At 44.8% G+C, this 22,518-nt stretch overlaps 1 long non-coding RNA gene across 2 annotated transcripts in view; it reads right to left on the bottom strand.

Annotated features, from left to right (window-relative positions):
• LOC129059627 (uncharacterized) overlaps positions 1 to 22,518 on the bottom strand; it is a 54,757-nt gene that overhangs the window by 5,781 nt on the left and 26,458 nt on the right. For both annotated transcript variants that reach the window (XR_008525641.2, XR_008525640.2), the window contains exon 3: positions 7,941 to 8,032. This is a non-coding gene — a long non-coding RNA (uncharacterized LOC129059627). The remainder of the gene's footprint in view (positions 1 to 7,940; positions 8,033 to 22,518) is intronic.

The raw sequence follows: 22,518 nt of genomic DNA, 5'->3' as shown, positions 1-22,518 counted from the left end.
ATTAGTTTTACCAAAAATAAGACAAAATATGCATTTGTTTCCCTCTGGAGCCTCCTTCCTAGTGGATCTCCAAAGTCTCCTAAACATGTTTTGAACGCGTGAAGAAATCAGTGCATTTAGAACACCATGGCTGAGCTTCTGCTGTAGCTTTTGCAATGGCTGCAGGCCAGCAGGGAGAAAGAGGAAAGGGAGAAGTCTAAAATCTGGACAATGAATGGGAAACCAGGGCCAGAGAACCCTGAGTGATCGTCAGAACCTGCATTTCCCTCGCCTGGGGTTTGCCTCACTGAGGTTTTGAGGATGAGTGACATCTCAGGTTCATCTGTCACCCACCTCACAGCCTGCTGGCAGCAGTGCTGAGGCTGCAACTCCTGGAACACATGCTTCCACCTTGCCCGTGTGTCCTTGGTGAGTAGGGCACACTTCACTCCCCTGGAAGCCTCTTGACCCCCCAGAAACATGAAGCCAGCCCTGGCCCCTGATCTGTCTGCAACTGGTACACACTTCCAATGGGTACAACACAGACCCAGGATAATCTGTGTATCTGATGCCCTCCCCACTGGACTCCAACCTCTTTGTGGATAGGAACTGTCTTCCCATCCATATGCCCAGCACACGGCATAGCACAGAGGAGATGTTATACCCACACATGCACGCAGGAGGGATTAAGAGAGGCCTCCACAGCCTCAGGAAGTGAGGCAGAAAGATCTCAGACCTTCTGGCCTTTAAAACATAAATATAAGTACCCCAGAGGGTACCAAATCAAGCGCAGAGTGAAAACTCACCAAGCCCTCATACATCCCCTGTCTTACCCGAAAAGAGCACAGTCTTTCCCAGGAATGGAAGGGCAAGAAATGTAGAAGCAATGATGAAAATGCCTTTGGAGATGTCATAGGATCAGCTTCTGGGATTCCATGTACATTTGCTAAAGCTGATGTTTTAGAGGTGTGGGTTATTTATGATTGCTAACTCCAGCACAGTTACATGAGACAGTGCGGTTATTTGGAGAAACTAAATGTCAAGCTGCCGTTCCCACCACTGGGAGGTGAAGGGCTTCCCACTGTTCCAGGCCAGCCTTGAGGCCTGGAGTAACTTTCCCCAACCTATCCATAGAGGGAAATCCTCCTTCCTCTCCCTCAAGGCCAGCTTAAATATCTCTCCAAAAGCCCTCATCAGACCCCTTAATGGGAGTGAACGTGGTCTTCTGAGTATTTGGGGGCACTGGGAGAAGCAGAGTGTGGCTGTGCTTAGAGGGTGGACTTCGGAGCCAGCCTGCCTGGGTTCCAATGCCTATTCCCGCTTACTGTTTGTTTGCTCATGAAGGAGAAATCTAACCTCTCTTGATTCAGATTCCTCACCTAAAAAACACGGAGAGTAACAAAACCTGTGTCTCAGGGGTGCTCTAACAATGAGTTAATACACACAAAAGCACATGAAGGATGCACTGTGTTTACTATTATTATTATTACTTATATTCCTTAGGATAAAGACTGTATCCTTTCTTGTAACATAGCCACTGTTGCACCCTAGGGGGAGGCAGCTCAAGAAAAGAAATCACTTAGCCCAATCTTTGTTTGCTCTCAGTGCTGTGTGGCTCACACAGAGTAAATATAAATCAGTGACTATTTCCTCCGTGAACATGAAGGTGTATTATAGAGAAGACACCCCCTGTCCCACCACCCACATAAGAAAAATGGAATCTTGATGCTGGTAATACTCAGTCATCCCTGTTTTCCTAAGGAATTTGGGCTGTGACAACATCCGCGTTCAGCAGCAGCAGGTCCAGGCCAGCTTTTTTTAGACTCCAATCCTTCTTACTTTTTTTTAAACACACATGTCTTCCTCAACCTCCTTTTCCACAAACATAAAAGAGATGGGTCATATGGAAGCCAAAGAGCAGATGGGAGGAATTCACAGTCAATTGGAAAAGAGGAATGAAATGGCAGAGCAGGGACGCCTGGGCTCAAATGCTGGCCTGGCTGCTGTATCTCCACCTATGGCCTTGAAGAAGTCAATGCAAGGCTCTGAGCCTTCTCATTCCTCACTGAGTAGATGGAGCAATGATATCAAGCTCATGATCGAGGCTGGTCTCGGGAGGAACAGACAAGCTTGCAAATGAAGTGTGTAGCATCCATCAGAAGCTGCCCAGCCCTGGGTTCCACAGGCCCAAGTGCTGCTCTAAAGTGCGCTGAGAGCTCAGTGTGTCTGACTCAGTGCTTTACAACTGCAACGCCCCCAAGGGCGAGAGGACAGCTTGTTTAGATTCACCTGAGTGTCCTTTTCCCAAGAGCCTGGTACATGCTGTGAGCACAACAGGGGCACTCCACAGATATCTCAGATACCTTGGTGAAGGCTGGGTGCAACAGCTCACACCTATAATCTCACCACTTTGGGAGATGGAGGCGGGAGGATTGCTTGAGGCCAGGAGTTCAAGATCAGCCTGGGCAACATAGTGAGAATCCGTTTCTATAAAGAAATTTTTAAATAAAATTACCTGAGAGTGGTAGCTGTGCCTATGTTCCCAGCTACTCAGGAGGCTGAGACAGGAGGATCGCTTGAGCCCGCAAGGTGGAGGCTGCAGTGAGCCATGATTGTGCCACTGCACTCCAGCCTGGGCAACAGAGACAGACCCTGTCTCAAAAAAAAAAAAAAAAAAAAAAAAAAAAAAAGCCAATGAAACCACTTGCCTTTTCAGGGAGAGGGAAACTGGACCATGGGATCAAACGTAGAATGTGGGTGTCCTGACTCCACATCCAGAGTTCCATCCACGAGACTTGGGTCTCACAGCCATTTGGCCACTCACAAAAGGACAAGAAATGTCTGAGTGTTCCAGTGTCTGGATCCAGCGGGACACAAATGGCCAAGTTTTCAAGATGGAAACGAAATAAGAGGAACACCCATCCATAATGTGAAATGTTGAAACCAAAACCAGGAAAAAGTACCGGCCCTCCCTCTCATCGGAAGCCAGAATAAAGGAAAGAGAAGGAAGCAGAGCAAAAAAGAGGGTGGAGGAAACAAAAAAGAAAGAAAAGAGCAACAGAAGCAGGGCACAGAGCCAAGAGGCAATAAGATTTCCTGAGAGTTACAGTAAGACGGGGCAGCAGAGAGCGGAAGAGCGAGGGTGAGGGCGCGAGTGCGGCAGCGGGTGCAGCGGGAGCTGGGCTGGGAGGGAGGGCTCGGGGAGCAGAGCTACCTCAGGGAGCCCACACGAGGCCATGAAGTAACAGGAGGTCAGGAGAGTGTTACAGGCTCCACAGGGATTAGAATCCTCTCACAGACAGCCACGGACAAATCACAGCTCCGTGAAAGCAACTGAAGGGAGGTTGATTGTAAATCCACACTCGCGAGGCCAAAGCCTCAACCTGGTAGCCAAAGCAACTGCATCTCCAGGAAACAAAAGAGTCTGATTGGAAAGAAATGAAGCAGTGGGGGAGATACAGCGCTGGGCTTGGCTGGACTTCCCAGTCTGGGCCCGAGCAGGAAAATGAGAAGCATTTCAGCAAGCCAGACAGGGTAAGCCGTTTCCCTGATTCAGAGACTTCTCCAGCTGAACCTTCCGTTCAAAAGGTGCCCTTTCATCCAGGAAGCTAAGTGGACAAAAGGACAGGGACCTGGTCCAGCTCCACACCACTCAATGTCCTCAGTAGAGATGGATTGTCCTGGACCGCCCAGTGTGCATTGTGTCTTTTGGTAGCAGCAATGGACTTTTACAGCACCTACCCCTCCCCATGCCTTCCCCAGGTGCCACCCTCTGGCTCTACTGTAGGGCATGTGGGTTGGGTAAAAGCCGTTGGGTAAAAGCTAACGTGTAGGCTGGGTGTGGTGGCTCACGCCTGTACTCCCAGCACTTTAGGAGGCCGAGGCGGGTGGATCACTTGAGGTCAGGAGTTTGAGACCAGCCTGGCCAACATGGTGAAACCCCATCTCTACTAAAACTACAAAAATTAGCTGGGCATGGTGGCATGTGCCTGTAATCCCAGCTACTCTGGAGGCGGAGGCCCGAGAATCTCTTGAACCCAGGAGGCAGAGATTGCAGTGAGCCAAGATCGCGCCTCCGTACTCCAGTTTGGGTGACAGCAAGACTCCATCTCAAAAAAAAAAAATTGCTAATGTGCATAATCCTACTGTCCTGTTCATAGGAGGTGGGTGCAGAGCTGGTTTATGTTCCCTAAACTAGTCCAGTAGAGCAAAACCCAAGATTTTGTTTAACAATTGAAGAAAGGGTTAGTCTCTTCCCTGCTGTATATTAATTGGAAGTACCATAGCCCTGAGGGCCATAGGTAAGCATCTTGTGATAATGAGGAGAGAATTTTCATGAACCTGGAGCCAAGCCAGGGGAAACGGGACTGCATTTCTTCATCTAGGTTACATTATTTCTGGATCAAGTTGCTCCTGATCCCGTGATGTTCATTTAAGCAAATCAACAAATTCCCTTTAATGATTAATCCAACTGGGGTTGAGTTTCCCATCATATGCAAGGAAAAGACTCCTAGCACAACGTCTTACTGATTTTATGCATAATCACCTTACTTTGGGCAATCATCATCATCTAAAAATAAAAGCAAGTGTTAGAGTAAACACACGTGGGAAACAAATTTAAGTACATTGAATCATTTCAACGTGAGGAATTAGAGGGGCTCACTACCTGTTAGAATGGCTAAACTTTTTAAAGCTGACCATATCGAGTGTTAGGGAGGATGTGGAGGGACTGGAATGTACACATACCTCCAGGAGGTTTGAGCTTTGTATAATAACTGCACTAGGAGTTGGGGAGTGATGGGGAATTCATTGAGAGCCATGGGGGTCCAGGGACAGGAGGAACTCCATGTAACATAGGGCAAGATGGAACTCATCATAATGAGAATAATGCTGCCCTCTACTTTGTCCCAAATCCCCTCATTCCCCATTTACTCCACTCATCCCACCCCACCTCTAACCACCACCATCAACACCTGATCTGATCTGTCCACACAGATAGGCACATCACTTGACCTCTCTGGCTTCTGCTGCCTCCACTGTGGAGTGGGAATTATATCCCAAAGGCAGAGGGCTGAGCATGTTCTCCCTAAGGCACTGGAGCAGGAAAATGGCTCAGACCAGAAGCAGCCCATTCCAGGCCAAGCAGCTGCCTCTGACTCGACTTGGCATGAGAAGAGAAACTGGGCCAGCCACATTTCCTGCATTAGGAATCTGAACCAGGGCTTACTGAGATGATGGGCAATAATTGGTGGGAGCCAAGCTGGAAGGGTCTGGGAGGAAGAGTAGAGTGATGGGGGCTCAGGGTGCATCCAAACCATGTGAAAGCCAAACCTGGGAGTGAGCAGAAGTATCAGAGAAGAGATACACAGAACAGAGGATGAAGACCCCCAGACAGTAGTGAGAGGGAAAGAGCTGACACTCAGCAAGAAGCAGAGACAGTGGCAGCGGGGGGTTGGTCACAGCCTCCAGGGCCTCCTCAGGCCCCAACACTTCCTGGTCCCCGATTTGCTCCTCTGTATTCTTCACAACCTACCCCTCCCTTTAAGGGGCCTTGCGAGGTTCAGCCAAAGATTCCTGAGCGCTCCTCTCTCCAGCTCCAGCACCCAGAAGCCTCCACCCCTGAGTGCTGCAGACTGACCGATGTCCTGCAGGAGGTGACCACGTGCCTTCTCATCTCTTACAAGGGGAAACTCCTTCATTTCAGTGGTTCACTTATCAGCATTACAATTTCAGACCCAGGAATTCAAAATCCAGCCAGGCAAGCTTACTCTCTTAGACGTGCAAGTCTCCTTGAAAAACTAAGAAGTCGAGAATCACTGTGTCTTCTAAAACAATCTCAGAAGACAAGAAACCAAAAAAGCCCAAACGAAAATATGGAGTAAAAGCATTTCTCTGGATTACATTGGTTACAGAGAGATCAAGTGTGTGTGTGTGTGTGTGTGTGTGTCTGTGTGTCTGTGTGTGTGTGTGTGTGTGTCTGTGTCCCTTTAGTCCATTGACCTGTTTAACCTTCCATGAGTCTCCAAGCCTGGCCCATGAGGGAGCCTGAGGCTGAGAAGACGGAAGAATTGTGGTCCCCTCAGGGAGAGGGCAAGGATTGCCCATAGCAGAGCTCAAGGGAGCCTTCTGGAGTACTAGAAATCTCCCATAGCTTGATCTAGGTAGTGGTTCCACAAGTGTAAGCATATGAAAAAATGTATCAGGTTGAACACTTTAGATGGGTACATTTTACCCAGGAATTCCAAAACTCCTAGGTTTATATACAAAAGAATTGAAAGCAGGAACTCAAACAGATACTCCTACACCAGTGTTCACAGCAGCATTATTCACAATAGCCAAACAGTGGAAACAACCCGTGTCCATCAACAACTAAACAAATAAACAAAATGTGGTCTCTACATACGATGGAATATTATTCAGCCATGAATAGGAATGAAATTTTGATGTATGCTGCAACACAGCCAGCCCTTGGAAACATTATACATGATATATGCCAGACACCAAAGGGCAGATACTGCATGATTACACTTACACAAGGTATCTGGAATAGGAAAATTCACAGAGACGGAAAGTAGACTTGAGATTACCAGGGCCTGGAGATAGGGACATAGGGGAAGTTACTGATAATGAGTACAGAGTTTTTGTTGGGGAGGATGGAAAAATTGGGGGTATAGATAATGGTAGCGACTACACAACACCGTGACTGTATTTAATGCCACCAAATTGTATACTTACAAATGGTTAAATATTATGTTATGTATATTCTACCACAAAAAGTCATACTTTATATATGCATGTTACACCTCAATTCAAGAAATGAAGAAGTCAGTTTTGGTGGCACACACCTGTAGCCCCAGCTATTCTGGAGGCTAAGGTGGGAGGACTGCTTAAGCCCAAGTGTTCAAGATCAGCCTGGGCAACACAGCAAGGCCTTGTCTCTAAAAAAAATGTTTTGATACAGGGTCTCACTGTCAACCCAGGCCAGGGTGGGGTGGTGCAATCACGGCTCACTGCAGCCTCAGCTTCTCAGGCTCAGGTGATCCTCCCACCTCAGCCTTCCAAGTAGCAGGAACTACAGGCATGCACCACCATGCCCAGCTAATTTTTGTATTTTCTGTAGAGACAGGGTTTTGCCATGTTGGCCAGGCTGGTCGTGAACCAGGGCTCAAGCACTTCTCCCACCTTGGCCTCCCAAGTGCTGGAATCACAGGCATGAGCCACCACGTCTGGCCAAAAAAACAATTATTATTATTATTACTTAAAAATAGACAAAATTTTTAAAAAAGAAATGGGGAAGTGTAGTTGGTCCCATTGACACTCCGAGAGCTGGAAACACCTTTTTTCCATTAGAATACACATCCATATCCACGCATCCAGAATACTTTGCTAGGCCGTGTAGCAGATCTTGGATTCAAACTCAGGTCTGCGAATCCAGAGGCCAGGATTAAAGACTCTCCTATAAATCAACCCCTCTCTTCTGAGCTGGTCAATCCATTCTGCTCAGGCTGAGGACTGTCTCCAGCTTGCCAGGGACAGCTGCAGCTGCTGACCTCTCTTTACTGGGTGGCTCAACAAGATGAACCACAACCTGGGTCACTTGGAGCCAGTGTCCTTCCTGCATCTGAGCTGGCCCCAGGGTGCTTATGAAGCCTTTCTGTCTGCAGAAAACACCTGATTCCCTTGTCTATAAAAAGCAACTAGCTCAGAAGGTGTGGCTGAAACCAAAAACGACAAAACCTCCCAAATCCAATGATGAATTTAATCCCACCTGGCACCAGGAAGCATAGACAGGCACTACCCACTCCACCCTTCCTCTTCTGGGGTGGAATAAATATAGACGCCCATGACACCAACTTTCCACCCTCTGTGCACACCAACTTGTTCTGCTCCACCAGGTACATTGGAACAACATGTTTATGACAAAGATCTCACAATAACATCAATTCAATAACATCAACAACCTTTGAAGAGAGAAAGGAAGTCCTTCCATAGACCATGGAGTTTAGAGGTTAAAGTATCCTTCAAGATCATCCCACCAAATCTCTTCATTTTCCTAGAAGAAAAAAACATAGGGAGGGGGTAATGAGGATGACTGATATTCAGGGTTAGATAGCCCCACGTTTGAACTTGACTTTGATACTTACTAGTCATAAGATCTCAAAAAAGTTGAGTTACAGTCTTTGGGGCATCATTTGCTCATCTGAAAAATGGGGATAATAATACCAATCCCATAGAGTTGTTGTGAGATGAAATAAGATTAAATGACCTAGAGCCTGGCATGTGCCTTTCTCACTGTGGTAGATATTCTTCATCATCACTGTCATCATCAGGATCATCATCATCATCATCGTCATCATCATTATCATCATCAACATCATCAAGAAACTAAGGCCCAGGGAGATGAAGAATTTGTCCAAAATGGCACGGCTGTGGCTTGTGTCAAAACAAAGTGTCCCACACCAATAGCTTTTTCCATTTCATCACCCTGAGACAGCACTATTGCCTGGGCCTAGAATTTACAGCACTTCATGGAAAAATGTGTGAAATTATACAGCTTTTCCACATTTGCAAATTAGAAGTCCAGCTTGATAGCTAAGAGTCTTCAGCACAGAAACAGGCTTTTGCAGAGTATGAATGTTAAAACTAAAGAGTGTGAGCCTCTGCCCTCTCTCCCTCCACCTCGGAGCCTGGAATTCTCAAGGGGGTTAGCAACATGGCTGGAGGAGGCCCAGATGGTTCATCTACAGGAGTGACACACAAAGCCTGCCCAGGAAGGCCACTGAACTCTTAGAAAGCCAAAGTCTGAAAGGAGGGCTAAGAAGAAATTGTGAAGGGAGCAGATAGTCACCATTATAGTAACATTTGTGGAGCACCTAGTAAGTATGTGCAAGAGACCATTTTAAGCACCTTACATCCATTAGATTTTTTAACCCTCCAACCCTATGAAATAGGCAAATGAATCACCCACAAGTGAGGAAGCTGAGGCAAAGGGAACGTTACAGACTCACTGCTCAAGGGGATTTTTCACTTCTCGTTGCTGAGATCTGGCTACATCAGGATACCCAACTTGCCTTCCAAAACCTTGGAACTTCCAGGTTTTCCCACGTTGTCTTTCCATCTGAAATGCCTTTCCTCTGTCTCTGTTTGGTGTAATCCTATTCCTCCTTCAAGGCTTAGCAGAAACGTTATCTCCTCTGACTTTTCCAGGCATCATTATCCATTTTGCCTTCTGACTCATTCACCTGGAAGCTCAGCACTTACCATGCTGTATTATAGTTAACTGATGTGGGGCAGGAGGCGCAGTGTGTGCATGCACATGTGTGCACACACATACATGCAAGAATGCTCCTACACCAGTGGGTGAGCTCAAGAAGGGCCAGAACTGTGTTTCATTTGCCTTTATAACTCCAGGATAGTATTGTTTGGTGCACATAAAAGATGGCCAATAAAGGTTTGTTGGAATTCTTTTTTTAACACCTATAGTCACACAGTTTGTAGTTGGAGACACTAGGACATCATCAATAAGAACTTGTCCCCCAAATCCAAGAGCTCACGTGATCTTTTGAGAGATATTATCTCCAAAGTTGTTGATGGTTAAATGTGCACAGGAACACAGTTTCAAACGAGTAGTTTACCATTATGAGTTAATTGAGCAAGTGGACAAAGATACATATTCAAGGAGTTCATTACAGCCTTGTTTATAATGGAAAAAATGGAAGCACCCTAAATGGCTAGCCATGGAGGACTGGTGAAAGATATCTCAGTGTGTACCTAAAATGAAATGCAATGTCACTTTTAAAATGATTAGATACATCCCTGTGTACTGATATGAAAAGCTCTCTGTGTATTCCTGAGTTTTTTTAAAAGCAGGTTACAAAACTGCATCATTAATATTTAGGCACACTTACATAACTGAACATCTTCATATGTGCTTAGAGGGAAGTTTTGAAGTGAGTTCACCAAAATTAACAGTAATTATACTTGTGTGGAGATACTTTGGGTAGTTTTTACTTTCTTTTTATACATTTCTGTACTCATTAAACTTTTTACTTTGAGAATGCATTGTTTATATAACCAGAAAAAAATAGTAATTATATTTTTATTTTGGAAAAAAATCTGTATAACCTCAAAAGAGGCTTTATAGATTCATGGGTGACAAAGCTCCAAACTGCTTCTTGAAAAGAGTTAGAGACCCTTAAACGTAGAGGGTGCCATTGCCTGTCCAGGAAGCCTAATTTTTCCTTCTGGGAAATGAATGTAGTACCACTGCTCTGCCTACCCCACAGGGCTGCAACATGGAGCTAATGGGTTTGAAACTGTTTTGAAAAATAAAAAGTACAAATAGATGCAAAATGTGAATTCATATGATAATTTAATCATTGCTGATGAAGAATTTGCAATAAACTGGTAAGGCATGTGATATGGTTTGGATTTGTGTCCTTGCCCAAATCTCATGTCAAATTGTAATCCCCAATGTTGGAAGAGGGACCTGGTGAGAGGTGATTGGATCTTTGGAGTGGATTTCCCTTTTGCTGTTCTCATGATAGTGAGTGAGTTCTCAAGAAATCCAGTGGTTTAAAAGCGTGTGGCACCTCACCCCTCTCTCTCTTCCTCCCGCTCCGGCCGCGTAAGGTGTACCTCCTTCCTCTTTGCCTTCTGCCATGACTGTAAGTTTCCTGAGGCCTCCCCAGCCATTCTTCCTGTACAGCCTGTGGAACTGTGAGTCCATTAAACTTCTTTTCTTTATAAATTACCCAGTCTCAGGTAGTTCTTTATAGCAATGTGAGGAGAACGGACTAATACAGCATGTTTTAGGAGCTGTGATTGCAAATGCCAATGGGGACCAGGCAGGTCAGAGAGACCTGCAGGGCCTCTGGAGTCCTGGCCCAGTGATTTCTGAAGAGAAACCTGAAATCTAGATTTTTATGTAAATTATCTCAATTTTTAAAAATTGGCACCTAATTTAAAAAATTTCAAACATCATGCCATCCCTATAAAATGCATCCTCCAAACCACGCACATTTGCAATTTCTGGTATATATTCCCCTAACTTAAAGCTCAAGATTAACTAATTTATCTCTTGTCCATTTACATAGTTTTATACCATCATTCCCGGGACTGAAGTACTTCTTGAATTTAAAAGAAAGATCCCACTATGAGCAGTCTAATTTTAGATTTAGATGCCTTATTGCATTCTTGTTTCAAGTGATAGTTTTTATATGACATAAAAAGCAATTCATTATTAACCAGAATATTAAACTAATCAGAATACCCTATATGTCCTAATCACGTCAAATGACAGAATTCTAAATAAAAAACTGTGCACTATATTTATGTTTGTGCAATTACATATATACCTATACTCAAAGGTGTGAATGTGTCCTTATCTACACATAGTATGTTTTCAAACCCAAAGAAAACACACCTGTCTTTTTAAAAAGGCACTGTTTTTTATTTTTAATTGTAATCTGAAAGATGTTAGCAAAACACAATTGAATGGCACATCTTTGTTTTTATTGTGTATGTTTAAGGTGTACAAAATAGTGTTTATATATATGTGGGGGGGGGGTAGATAGAGAAGTGATAGCTATAGTGAAATCTACATACTTATCACGTTCCATAGTTACTGTGTGTGTGTGTGTGTGTGTGTGTGTGTGCACATGCAGTAAGAACATCTATTAATTCTATTGCAAATTTTCAGTCTATAAAACAGTATTATTAACTATAGGCTTCATGCTACACATTAGATTTCTAGACTAATGTGACCTACCTCACTGCAAATTTGTACCCTTTAACCTACTTCTCTCCTTTTCCTCCCCCTATTATCCTCCATTCTACTTTCTCTTTGTACTTATTTGACTTTTGTCAGGAGTGATGGCTCACACCTGTAATCCCAGCACTTTGGGAGGCTGAGGCAGTAGGATCACTTAAGCTCAGGAGTTTGAGACCAACCTAGGCAACATGACAAAACCCCATCTCTACAAAAAATACAAAAATTAGCTGGGTGTGGTGGCGCATGCCTGTAGTCCCACCTACTCAGGAAGCTGAGGCAGGAGGATCACTTGAGCACAGGAGGTGGAAGCTGCAGTGGCCTGAGATCACACCACTGCACTCCAGCCTGGGCAACAGAGCCAGAACTATCTCAAAAAAAAAAAAAAAACATTTGCAAGTAAATAAGTAAATGATATTATATAGTACTTTTCTTTCTGTGTCAGCATGATGTCCTCCTAAGTATCCATCCAACAACAAATGGGTAAAGGTACTTTGGTATACATAAATGGAATATTATTCAGCCTTTAAAAAAAGGAGAGACTGCCATTTAAAAATCTTATCTCCAAATACAGCCACATTCTGAGGTCTTGGGGGTTAGTCTTTCAACATAAGGAATTTAGGGGGACATGAATCGACCCACAGCACTCCATGAAAGGGGATTTTCAGTGCTGCCCCAGACTTCTCAGCCTTCTCTCCTGCTTGGTAACCCCCTCCTTGTTCTTGAGTCCTAGATCGACACCACACATGGGGTGGGAAATAGCAGGACACCACAACAACATGGTTGAATATGGATGGCATATTAATGGGGTCCAACCTCACATGAAAAGGTTGAAGCTTCACTGCTTCCAACAATCAAGAAAATATACTCCAAATAATTCATATATATCTGTATGGATAGATAGATGGATGAAAGGATATGAAGAAAGCTTATTAAAAATATGCACAATATAATAAAAAGAGAATAAAATCATAGATATGGGAAAGGAAGGCTGCGCAGCAGGACGATGTCAGGGAAAATTAGCACACAAAGACCCATGGTGCCAGCCCTACATACTCATCATGTACAGACTGCAATCCCAGCAGCCAGGACAGACAGATGCTACTCATCAGACATTCCCAATGTGTTGCTATCACAATCAACAATCTTTGTTCTCCTGGTGATGAAACTAAATGACATAAAGTCTATCCTATGGCCCTAAGCTAAAGATGACAAATCAACTAAAAATATTCTGAGAGCATTAGGAAATAGAAGGCCAAGAATCTTGCTATGCCTTTTATTCAGCATTCTGAGACTGTCCATACCCAGTTCTGTGACTGTCCACTGACATCTTTTATCCCAAGACAGGCTCCTATGCACACACTGTCATCATCCACTTACTTCAAAACTCCAATTAAAAAAAAAAAATAAGAAAGGCCACATTTTAAACTAGGCCAGCCTTTAATATGTGCAGACAAAAGACAAACAGTCCCAAAATAACCCCACCTACACCTCTTCATCTCCACACCCACCGTATTCAGAAGGACTTTTCATACTGTTCATGTTGTCCAGAGTCCTAGGACTCTGATGAAAACCCTGTAGCTGCTTCTACCAAAACACCATGCAGTGTGGTGTCCATCTGGGATTCAGGAACAAGGAGAGGGGTTACCAAGCAGGAAAGGGGAAGTCTGAGAATTCTGGAGCAGCACTGAAAAGCCCCTTTCACGAGTGCTATGGGCTGAATTGCGTCCCCCTAAATTCCTTATGTTGAAGGCCTAACCCCCAGGACCTCAGAATGTGATTATATTTGGAGATAAGGCTTGTAAAGAGGTGATTAAGGTAAAATGAGGTAATACAGATGGACCCTAACTTAAAATGACTTGTGTCCTTACAAGATAAGGAGATTAGAACATAGACACACAGAGAGAGAGATCCATGTAAAGGCACAGGAAGAAGATGGCCATCTACAAGCCAAGCACAGAGACCTCAGGAGGAACCAACCTGGCAGCACCTTCATCTCCAACTTCCAGCCTCAAGAACTGTGAGGAAATACATCTGTGTTGCTCAAGTCACTCAATTTGTTATGGCAGCCCTAGAAAACTAATGGAGGGATTTAAAAACAACCACAATAACTCTTCAGTTATTAGGGAGGCCATCTTGATGAGAGGTTCTTGCTGATGAGAAAGAACTCTTGAAGAAGGAAAGATGGCCTCTTGCATGCTAGGGCTGTACATTCTCAGTTCATCCTTAAAATTTTGCTTGTTTGTTTGTTTGTCCAGCCTTAGACTTTTCGATCTTCTAATTGAGAAATCTCATCTGCTATTTCCCACCATCCTGATGCCAACTGTTGCAATTCAAATGTACATGTAAAAATACCAGGCTGGTGAGAAGGAAGATGAGACTCGGTGGGATGAAGATGGAGCTGATGAGAATGGCAGTGACATCTGTGAAATGTGAACAGATGAACAACATAATAGCATTTATAAGCAGTTCACCGTGACCCTTATATTGGCTACACATTTGACATGCCAACTCATTCAATCATGTCATGTTACCCCACAGGTGCAAAAATGGACATGGAACTGTTACATGGTTTGTCCAAGGCCGCATGCTAAGTGGTGGAGCCAGCATGTGGATCCAGCCAGTCTGGTTCCAGAGCCTATACTCATAACTCCCACCTCTCAGTGAGTTCCCCTCCTTTCTCATGGGGCTTGGGCTTCACAGAACTTGATACAAACTAGGACTCTCCCAGCTGTGGCAGAAATGCAGCCCAAACTCCCATAATTTAGATAAAGAGTGGTTCACTAGACAGGACTGAATCTAGGACACCAATGAGTTGCTGGGGTTTTGCATCTCTCCTCTCTGCTTCTCTCTGAATGTTAGCTACATCTTTCCTACTAGTGATGGGCCCTCTCCATGTGGTAGGAAAGATGACCATGAGAAGCCCCAAGTTCACTTCATGCCAACACAGCAAGCTCAGAGGCAAGAGACAGGAATTCCCACCAGCACCAGGAGGAATGTCCTGGCCATCTGGAATCACATGACTGCAGGACAATGTTCTGAGTGGCCTTGGACCAACCCACTCAAGAGTTCTGCTCACTCTTGCTGGTAGATCTCATGAATAACTAGAGAATGTACTGAGAATGTAACACCCTGAGATAGGGAGGGACTGGCTGAACATCTTGGGCTCCGGTCCAGCCTCCCCTAGAAACAGAATGTCCTTCAACACTTTAGCCCAGTGAGTCATGTGACCCTGTGGTATGTAACCCGGGTAGGTGGGCTTTCAGGGTCCGTATTCTACAGTGCAATTCAGATATGCACCGTTCAGACTCCATCCACCCCAGGGAGCTTTCTTAGCATTGGGAGACCAACTCACAATGAATCCTAGGCTTCTGTGTCCCTTGCTGCCTACCTATAAATAATGGATCCACTTCACATAACTTGTTGTATATGAGTATGTTCTGTCTCTCTGGACTCAGACAGATTGGTAAGCAGTGCACAGTGAACCTGCTTCACAGACCTTCCCGGGACAGATAACTGTCACCAGGGCAGTTATTTGGCAGTACCAACTTGAGTCATGTCTCCACACTTGTGGTTGGGGCTGGGGTGTGGCAGTTTGTTACCAAGTGAAGAAAAAAGAAGCATTAGCTGAAGTTTGACCTAGATAGGCAAAGATGTTGCCCAAAGTATCACAGCTAGGGAGCTAGAAAACTTAGCATCCAGGCCGCAAGAAGCCATGACAGAGGTCCTGTTGGAAAGTTCTCCAGGTGCAGAACACTCCATACTTCTAATACCATTTGCATAAGAAAGGGTAAAAATAAAAGTGTATATTCCATTTGTATTTGGGTGAAGAAACTCTGGAAAGACAGATGCACAAAAAAACTAGTACAAGTGATTCCTTACAGGGTATGGGAAGAACAGAGTGGACAGAGATCGGAATGGTTGTGAGATTGCTCACTGTATGTCTCTCTGTATGCTGTTTTTATTTTTAATCATTTAAAAATATTACCAGTTTTGGCAGGGTGCAGTGGCTTATGCCTGTAATCCCAGCACTTTGGGAAGCCGAGGCGGGTGGATCACCTGAGGTCAGCAGTTTGAGACCAGCCTGACCAACATGGAGAAACCCCATCTCTACTGAAAATACAAAATTAGCCAGGTGCGGTGGCACATGCCTGTAATCCCAGCTACTCAGGAGGCCGAGGCAGGAGAATCACTTGAACCCAGGAGGCGGAGGTTGCGGTGAGTGGAGATTGTGCCATTGCACTCCAGCCTGGGCGACAAGAGCGAAACTCTGTCTCAAAAAAAAAATATATATATATACACTAGATAAAAATAAACATATATATAAACATATATATATAAACATAATATAACCAGTTTTTAAATATATGTAAATTAAATTAAAAGTAAACCCCAAAAATTCATAAACAAAAGATAGGAGGGAAACAGGCTAAATGATAACAGTACCTGCCTTTGGATGTTAAGTCTAAGCATAATTTTTTTCCCTTTGAATTTGTTTTCCAAATTTCTTCAAATGAACAGGTATTGCATTTTATAATGAAAAGAAAAGAAACTAAAAAGCCTAAACTAGATAAAAAATATTTTCAGAATTATTTCTGCTGTGTATATTCATCAATCACAGGACCCATGATGCAGAATAATAATTCTGAAAATATCCTATCAAATGATTTTTTCTTTCCTATAAATCAAGTCACCCTGCAGCTCCCCAACCACTCATTGCCTTAGAGGGCCAAGCAATGGCTGAGCTTTGAATTTCAAATGAGATTTGTGATGGCAGCAGCAAAAAAAAAATAGTTTTGAAAGTCAGGCTTCATTAAGAAAAGGGATTTTTCGACTCCAAAGTGCTTCCCTTGCAAAGAACACTGCGTGCTAGTCTGAACGCACTAGTTGGAGAAAAGGCAGGATTTGACAAGAGGGGAGCTCTCTCCCCCAGAGAAAGAAAGAAGAGCCCCTTTGGCCTGGAGAGTGGCTCGGAGGAAGCAGAGAGATTGAGAGGGGTGGAGGAGGTGGGGTGATGGTCTCACCCTCAGCCTGATCTCTGCAGACCCAGCAACCATACCCCTTCCTGAGCCTTGGCTAGGTGGGTCAGGGAGAGCTCCAGCAAGCAAGAACCCCCAGATAAATCAATGGAAAGGAAATTGTTACAAACTGATTTGTGTTCCCCCAAAATTCATATGTTCAGGGCCAACCCCCGGATATCAGAACGTAGAGATAAGGTCTTTAAAGACATGATTAGGTTAAATGAGGCCTTAATGGTGGAGCCCTAACCCAGTAGGACCAGGGCCCTTATAAGACGAGAAAGAGACAGCAGGGACACACATGCAGAGAGACAACCATGTGAAGAGGCAGCAAGAAAGTGGCAGCCTGCAAGCTAAGGAGAGAGGCCTCAGGAGAAGCCAACCCTGACAGCCCCTTGATCTCGGACTTCCAGCCTCCAGATAAATTTCCGTTACTTAAGCCACCCACTCTGTAGCATTTTGTTACAGCAGCCCTACCAAACTAATACAGAAACCATCTCACAGAATGTCCCCACTACAGTATCATATGGCCAAGCAAAATAGAAATAGCCATGTGTCATGGTTAGGCCAAGAGGCCAGGCTGAGACAGTGCTCCTAGTGGTCAGTGGTCAGGAGACCCAGAGGCTCCCTTGAGTACTGGTTGAAAGACAGGATCTGCCAGTACCAGCAGACCCAGAGAGGCCCACACAGTGGGACCAGGCTGTGTCCAAACACAGGGACCTCACCACCAAGGAAATGGAGAGATACTGATGTCAGTAGTGGGTGCTTCTGTGGCCCCAAAGAGACCAGGAAAAGTGAAAACCTCCATTCAGGACACATGCAGGATGTCAGGGACTGGGTCCCATCAGCTGCGCCACAGCAGGACACAGGAGGGCTGCAGAAGCTCCCCACACAGTCACAGCGCTATTGAGCACCCACTGGCCCCTTGAGATCTCCTGGGGAAAATGGAAGGAGAATCGGGAGGGAAGAAGCTCTAAAAGATGATCCCAGCCCCCAGCCCCCAGCCTGGGTGCAGTGGCTCATGCCTGTAATCCCAGCACTTTGGGAGACCAAGCTGCAGAATCACTTAAGGCTAGGAGCTCAAGATCAGCCTAGGCAACATAGTGAGATTCCCATCTCTACAGAAAAAAAAAAAAAAAAAAAAAAAGATTATTTCTCCCCAAAGAGTCTTTTCATTCAGAAGTGTTTAAGTTGCCTTTAACTACCAAGTTAGAAGTTTTTCCACCATATTTTTGTTGCACCTCTGCATTGCTGTGGATTCATTTCCAACCAAACCATGGGTGTTAGTGATGGTAAGAAGACATCTATAAATGAGACATCATGAAAAATGACCTAAACTTGGCCAAAGCAGTTATTAAGCCTCAGTCGTCGTAGCACAGAATTCAAACTGACTTGAAGGGCATGCAAGCGGGTAGGGTTCCAGGAGCCCTAAAGGAGCTGCATGGGCCCTCTCTTGAGATGTGGCAGGGACCCCAGAAGAAACGTTATATGAGGCTCTGGTCGGTCTCACTCGAGGGTGAGTTCCTGTCCAACAGCTTGGAGGTCTTCCTGCTTTTTTCCATTTTTAAAAGAGCAGATGTTCTCCTGGGAAAGAGATATTTAGCTACCCAAACAAATCAGAGAAGCAGAGGAATGGAAATAAACCAGGCATCTGCCTGCCACCGTGGCAGTGCCCAAAGAAATCACATTAGCTGGAGAGGAACATCCGGCCTGAGCAAGGGCTACTCAGCTTGGCGTGGTTCCTGCCCAGAGCCAATGACGAATACGACTCTTTGTTCTGGTTCTCGAAGTGAAGACGGTCTGTGGGGTTATTTGTCTAGTGTGTTGACTCTCATAAAAGACATTCATAAATTTATTCTTGGTGCCAGGGGTGCTTACTGGTGTCAAAGTGGAGTCTTTTCAGACAGTTGCTCCGTGTTAAAACAAGCCACTCAGATGCATCTATAAATAATTGTCTGGGGCTTCGTTGAGCTAACAAACGGCTTTTTTTCCCCCTCTCTCCTCTCTTTTTAAAATCAACTCTAAAATGATTTCATAAACAAAGAGAGGAATTTCCCATCAATATTAAAGTGTGTCTGGGTTGGTCATTTTAATAGAACTTTCCAGAGGGAACAAGCAGTTCTTCCATCTTGTCCATATGAAACCAGTTCCCTTTTCAGAACAAGACATTTGGCAGCCCAACCTCACTAGGACCAGTCATAGCTTCCTCTTCCCACCACCCTATGTCCATCTCTTTCTCTGATTTAGCCAAATAGAAGGATAGAAAGGCAGTGAGCATCTGCAGCCTGGGCCCATCAGGAGAGCTTGTCACCAGCCCGAGGCCTTCAGAGTTTCCACTTCAGGGTTTCCACTCTGACCTCAGGTCTCAGAATTTTGTTTTTCAAGCCATCTTGGTTAGAAATTATGGCTGTGTCAGTTTCACTGATATAACAAAACTCCCTCCTGCCAGCCTCCCTGCAAATAATGGTAGCTTAAATAAGACAGAAACTTATTTCTCCTTCACATAAAAGAAGTTCAGAGTAGAAAGCCCTGGGTTGGTATGCTGGCTCCACAGTGTCACCTTCTGTCTTCAAAATTTACCATTATTGGCAGGTCACCTCATGGTCTAAAATGGTTGTTGAAGTCCAGGCATCATGTCTGCCTTCCAAGCAGCCAGACGAAGAAAGAGTAGATAAAGGTTATTCCTTCTCATTCAAGGACACTTCCTGGAATTACCACACAATACTCCTTACACGTCATCAGACAGAATCTAGTCAGATCACCTCACCTAGCTGCAAGGGAGGCTGGGACGTGAAGTCTTTTCAGCGAGGCAGCAGTGTTATTTGAAAAGGAAGAATGGACTTTGGAAGGCCACCAGCCATCTAGGCCATGAGGATGAGTGCACTTGATAACCTCCCATAGAGTCTTCCAGCAACTACAAATCCACACCCCCACACAATCCTGCCACTGTCCTATTTTTAAAGAGTTCCCGTTTTCACATCCCTTCCCTTTAAAACTCATTATCTTTCATTTTTTTTTTCTGAGTTGGGATTCTGAGAAGTTGGACCACTAGTCCGATTTAAGTTTAGTTCTTACCAGGTCAGGAACACACATTGGCTTAAACTCCTGCCCCGTGAACTGCCTCCCACATTCTGAAGGTCATAAGAAACCAGGCATGTAGATCATTCCAGAAGGATTTCTATAAATACAACTCAAAATAAAAAATGTGAGTCTTGCTTCATTCCTGCTTCACTCAGGGACCAGCACAAATCTTCTGGGCCTTGCGAGCCCCACTAGGGAAGGTACCAAAGTCAAGGTCAACAGCAAAGCTGCTATAGCCGGGATTAATGTGGATGGACAAACGCACTGCCTGGGCCAGCCCTGCAGACATGACGGACAGTCAGTTGCTCCCTTGGCCCCAACCTGGATTCTGAAGATGAATCTCAGCTTGGACCCCACACCTTATTTGAGACTCCAGATACTGGCCCTGCTTTGTCACGTGGGATTTCAGCAGACCATACGTGGTCTTTATTAACTGGCTTCTTGGTGCCCTCCTGCCCCTATATGCCACCCCACCAGCCCAGCTCAGTGCCTGCTGTACTCCACACCAGCCTCATTACCGACACAACAAACGCCATTGAGGATGGAGTGTCAGAACATCCTCAACACGAAATCCACCCACCTCCACTGGGTGGGTCACATGAGTAGAGTGAGTGGTATTAGGATGCCCATGCAGTTGTCATAGAAAGGTGAAGTAAAAAAACAAGTAGGAATGGCAAGGAAAAACAAGCCACAAAGCAGCCTTCCTTATATTGGATTCCATGACATACCAGCTCCATGCAATGTTGATAGGTGTGTCCAACCCTGAAAGCCTGTTCAGCTAAGTTTAGAAACTGTTGCCTTTAGAAATTAATAACTTAACAAATTAAAGCTTCTGAGAAGTCCTGCAATAAAGAAAGCTACTTGTTTCCCTTATTTGGCCCAGCATTTTCTCAACTGCTTAACTACCCCACCTTTCCTTCTGGAACGTCTATTAAAACCAAGGTTCATCAGGACACTAAATGATGCAGTAAAGCACTGATGGCCATAGCTACTTCTCTGACTCTGGAATCAAACCACTGACATTCAAATCTCGGCTCTAGCGTTTTTTTAGCTGTCTGACTTGAGCATGTTATTAAATCTCTTTGTGCTTAGTTTCCTCATCTATAAAATAGGGGTGATAATAGTATCGACTTCATAGGGTTGTTGCAAGGATTAAGTGAATTATGCATATGGAATGCTGAAAACAGAATAAAGTTCATTGTGATGTGATGACAATGATGAAGATGACAATGAAGACGATGATGATGACAACCCTGATGATGATGATGACAATCCTCTCCTGGAAACTTTCCACAGCTTATGAGTATGTTTCTCCCAGTGGCCAGCACTATGGTTATGATTGTCTCTACATCTACATCTCCAGCATCTAACACAAGGCCTGGATGCTCCATAAATATTTGTTGTATGACTAACAGATGGAAAGCTGAAGTACAGCATGAGAAATCACAAAAAGCAACAGACTCTTTGGACAGTAGCTACAGGTAAAAATCAAAGCATTTCTCCCAGGAAACGGGACTCATATCTGTCTTCCCAAACATGTAAGCAGGTCATTGGACACCTAGAGGGTGGAACGACAGCTGGATTTCGCACACGCCATCCCACAAGCTGAAATTGCACATTGGCACCTTTCTTCCCCCTTCAGCTAATTTATTGATCTACCACGTGGCCTGGGTTAGAAACAAGGGTTGGCTAACTGTACCATACCATGTTGATCCTTGGTCTTAGTGAATATGAACAAGAAAACTTACAGAGAGGGTCAGCAACTGGTGCAAGAAGCTGAAGTTGGAACTCAAAGAGAGAGGAAGAGAGAGAGAGAGTCAAAAGTGGAATTGGTAAAGAAGAGAGAGGGACAGAGAGAAGTCAGGTGGTGGTGGTAGCAGGTGTGGTGGAAGCCTGGAGAGAACAAGTTTGGTAAAGCTGCAAAATCAAGTACAGAGCCTCTTCCTGGAGGAGGAAAGCTTTGTGGCCAGCAGTGTCCATTGGCCTGGAAACTCCACAGACATTTTGAGGACCCTAAGATGGAGGGAAGAAGGCAGGAGGAACTCAGCTAGGAGTGGAGGAGCCAAAATGTGTCCAGCAGCAGCAGCAGCCACAAGAGCACCCTTTGGGGGAGGCTCCTATTACATGCCACTGCCCACAGCCCCACAACCAGGGCCTGAGCACTACATAGTTAGAACAGAAATACAACCTTCTACAAGATACAAGCAATAGTACAGAAGTCAGTCTTGGAGGTTTCCCCTTACAGGCTGTATTGGTCCATTCTCATGCTGCTAATAAAGACATACCCAAAACTGGGTAATTTATAAAGAAAAAGAGGTTTAATGGACTCACAATTCCACATCGCTGGAAAGGCCTCACAATCGTGGCAGAAGGCAAAAAAGGAGCCAAGGCACATCTTACATGGCAGCAGGCAAGAGAGTGTTTGCAGGGGAACTGCCCTTTATAAAACCCTGAGCTCTCGTGAGACTTATTCAGTATCACCACAACAGCACAGGAAAGACCCACCCCCATGATTCAATTACCTCCCACCAGGTCCCTCCCATGACATGTGGGGATTATGGGAGCTACAATTCAAGATGACATTTGGGTGGGGACACAGTCAAACCACATCACATGCCCAATTCCTGCTGCAGCCCAGCTCTGGATTTCTTCAGTCCTTCCTTATCCTTC

This window comes from Pongo abelii, chromosome 4, assembly GCF_028885655.2.
Source record: "Pongo abelii isolate AG06213 chromosome 4, NHGRI_mPonAbe1-v2.0_pri, whole genome shotgun sequence".
Classification (NCBI taxonomy): domain Eukaryota; kingdom Metazoa; phylum Chordata; class Mammalia; order Primates; family Hominidae; genus Pongo; species Pongo abelii.
The sequence above is the reverse complement of the archived record's forward strand: the minus strand, read 5'-3'. Positions and strand labels throughout refer to the sequence as shown.